The following is a 3,817-nucleotide window of genomic DNA, read 5'->3' as shown; positions in this document are numbered from 1 at the left end:
CCCTTGAGTAAATGCCTAAATGGCCTAATCATCTGCAACTGGGGGTAGGTCCATCCGTTCCATCCGGAACCTCGAAACGAACTCCATAAGAATCTCGTTGTCCCTTTGCTTGACTTTGAAGATTCCTCGTCTCGACCTTGATAGCGCCGACATAGGCTTTAATGAAGGCATCTGCAAGCATAACAAATAAATTAATAGAATATGGAGGTATGTTTTTGTACCATATCATTTCCCCTTTAGATAAGGTTTCAAATTTTTTTTCAACAACATCGACTTGATCTTGCCATCCTCTAGTTCATTGCCTTTTATTGCACACGTGTAGGAGTTCACATGCTCGTTCGAATCTGTGGTCCCATTATATTTTGGAATATCGGGTATTTGAAACCTCTTTGGAATTGTCTTTGGTGTCACGCTTGGGGGAAAAGGTTTTTGAATAAACTTTTTGGAATCCGGTCCTTTCAATATTGGAGGCGCTCTCGGGATCTTATCGACACTTGAATTGTAAGTTTCCACCTTCTAGTGATTTGCCTCTTCTTCTTTTCGCCAGACTCCACCCATTTTGTTAGTGCTTTGAGTATTTTCATTACCTTGGAAGTCTCTTCGGGTCTGAACTCATCTAGTTTTGCGACAATCCGTTCGTCTCTCCGAGCGTCTTCTCTAACCCGCTTGGGTTCGACTGTGTTCTGTGTGGGATTTTGACTCTGGAGTTGTGCTTTTCCACTTGCTAAGCTTATAGCATTTCAAAAACCAATCGGAAACTAACTCTATCACCTTCCCCTTCGGCCGCTTCTCGAGATGATGGCTGGGGTGCCACGTGAATGTTATTTTCAGGAATAGTCTGCAGGTTGATATTGATGGCAATTTGTGAGTTGGCATCGAATGAGTCAGCGATTCGAACACCATTAGGATCAACGGGGGGTACGTCATTGCTTGGTACCACATTATTGTTTTCAACGTGGTGGCCTGACTCCGCGTCAACGTTCAAGTGAGCAGACTTAGAATTTGATATTTTAAGTAAAACTGAAATCAAACTTCAAAGAGCAATTATAAAATAGGGTGTGTTATGGAAATTCATATTAAATCACCATTATTATCCTTAGCTCCACGGTGGGTGCCAAATTGTTTACCCTTAAAACGAGTAACAATTGAATTTATACATGATTTAAAGGATACATAATTTAATTTTAACACGAATGATTTAAGAACACCAAATAATTGAATTGAAGGAAAACCAAACAATCAAACCAAACACGACATATGATTAGACATGGTTTTATGATGAATACTGAAAGTTGATTCCGATCAAGCCCTCGAATGGGCCCAGTTGCAATTGAATATACAATCAGCTGAAGAACACTTTGAACAGTAATCAAAGAACAAAAATAAACTGTATAGCTTTTGTATACGTACCAGCGGTGATCTTATAAATAAATTGTTCTCCCCTTTATATAGTAGAGTAGTTTTAATCCAAGTACAAGTCTAATAAGGTAAAAAGCTTTCTCTTCTAGTAAATAGTGATACACAGTTAATATCGAGCGACATTTGTGCCATAATATTTGGTTAATAGCGGATATTTCAGCCCCTCGTTTGTCCTGTCTAACCATCTTCCCTTAGCCTCGGTTCTTTACTTTGCTCGAGCTCAATTCTTCTCATGCTTGGCCGTGTCCGATTTTTGGTGCACCATTCGTCCTTCCGGACTGATCTGTGGGAGCCCTCGGCTTTACCCGAGACCATATCGGGTCGTGATGTCCTCTTGTTTCTTTACCGAAAAATCTGGGGTAACTTTATCCCCTATTTTACCTTCACACATTAATAAAATAAAAATAAAAGTTAATTTATTTCTAAATATAAAAGAATATATTCTTATTAAGAAGAAACTATAAAGAAGTTATGACCGGCGGGACCACCTTTCTCGATATGCATTTAGCTTCAACCTCCCCAACACATGGAAAATGATATTTCTACTATCCAATTAAATAATAAGAAATATATTTATTTACCATTAGTATAAATTTTCATCTCGTTTTTCCATTCTTGTCCATGTTCAACACTTCCTGTTTATATATATCTCCTTTGAACCTCCAAAACCATTGAATCACTTATAGACCACGGATTCCGGCGACAATGAGGTGATAGTTGATTTCTCCCCACTCCTCCGTGTCTACAAGAATGGCCGTGTTGAGCGTATTTTCGGCTCACCTATCGTTCCGCCGATCCCGGAAGATCTTGCCACCGGCGTTGCCTCAAAAGACATAGAAATTTCACTAGAAATCAGAGCCAGAATTTACCTCCCAAAGCTCAGAACAAAAAACACCGACCAAAGATTCCCCATCTTAGTCTATTATCACGGCGGTGGATTTTGTCTCGAATCTGCTTTCTCTTTCCTCGACCAACGTTACCTTAACCTTATAGTCTCCGAATCCAATGTTGTTGCTATTTCAGTAGAATACCGTCTTGCTCCAGAACATCCTCTTCCTGTAGGTAAGTAGGTTACCTTGAACAGCGAGATCCTCTCATATAGAAGTTTGAATTAATAGAAACTGTACACTTTTATTTACTTTGAGTATGGTGGGATTAATTTTTTTTTCATGAGCCAAAGAAGTAAATATTTTTTTAGGAATCAGTGATAGCGTAACATGAATCCATGACTTCTATTATACTAATACTATGTTGAGTTGTGCGACTGTATCTAATTTAAATTTTTAAAATACTAGAAAGAGTATATTTTTATTTACTTAATTATGTTTTTGCCAGGTTATGAGGATTCTTGGACTGCACTTCAATGGGTTGCGTCACATGTTCTTGACAAACCCGGATTCGAAAAGGAACCATGGTTAGTTAACCATGGTGATTTTGAGAAGGTACTCATTGGGGGTGATAGTGCTGGAGGTAACATAATTCACAATATATCACTCAGGCCTGGTCTTGATAGCTTGAATGGGGGAGTTAAAATCTTGGGTTCTATTCTCTGTTTTCCTTACTTTTTGTCATCTAGTGAATTTAAGGAAGATAGTTTGCCTGGTAGGATTTGGACTTTTGTGAATCCATCAGTTGAAGATGGAGTTGATGATCCAAGAATTAATCCTTTTGTAGAAAAAGCTCACAGTTTATCAGGATTGGGGTGTTCCAACATTTTGGTGTGTGTTGCAGAGAAGGATGAGATGAGAAATATAGGATTCAGTATGTTGAAGCTGTGAAGAAAAGTGGGTGGAAAGGGGAAATAAAGTTGATTGATGTGCAAGGAGAAGATCATTGCTTTCAGGTCTTTGATCCTGAAACTGAAAAGGCCAAAGATTTGATTAAAAGAATTGCTGATTTTGTCAAACGCTCCTGTGTGTGACTCTTTGTATGATGCTTTTATCTTCTTAATTCCACTTGTTGTCCATCCTTTTTATTTCTTTTAGTTTTAATTTTTAATGAGTAATAAAAAAGGAGTCCGGAACCTAAATACTATTGTTTTACTCAAATTACGTTAATAGGTGTTAAAAAAAATACATATTTATATATAGTGTGCAATTACAAAACGCTATACCTTAACGTTAACGTTTGCCGTTAAGGTATATCGTCTTGTATTCATACGCTATATCGCATGACGATTTGACTGTCATATATAGCGTCTTGTTATTGTACGCTATATATAGCGTTTTCTTTTCATACGCTATACCCCCATTTAAATACTGCCCTTCGTCTTCTTCTCCGACTAGAACCCTTTCCCCCATTTTTTTTAAAACCCCCTACTTCTGGTCCCCCCCACTGCTCGATCTTAAAAAAAAAAATTGTGGCCCCCTCCCGACACACAAAAGGTTAAGAACGTAGG

At 38.2% G+C, this 3,817-nt stretch overlaps 1 pseudogene; it reads left to right on the top strand.

The window, feature by feature from the left end:
* Positions 1-201: 201 nt before the first annotated feature.
* LOC107820042 (2-hydroxyisoflavanone dehydratase-like) lies at positions 202-3,434 on the top strand (annotated as a pseudogene).
* Positions 3,435-3,817: the final 383 nt, after the last annotated feature.

This window comes from Nicotiana tabacum, chromosome 7, assembly GCF_000715075.1.
Source record: "Nicotiana tabacum cultivar K326 chromosome 7, ASM71507v2, whole genome shotgun sequence".
NCBI classification, from domain to species: domain Eukaryota; kingdom Viridiplantae; phylum Streptophyta; class Magnoliopsida; order Solanales; family Solanaceae; genus Nicotiana; species Nicotiana tabacum.
Note: the sequence above shows the minus strand (reverse complement) of the source record. Positions and strands in the feature narration are given on the sequence as shown.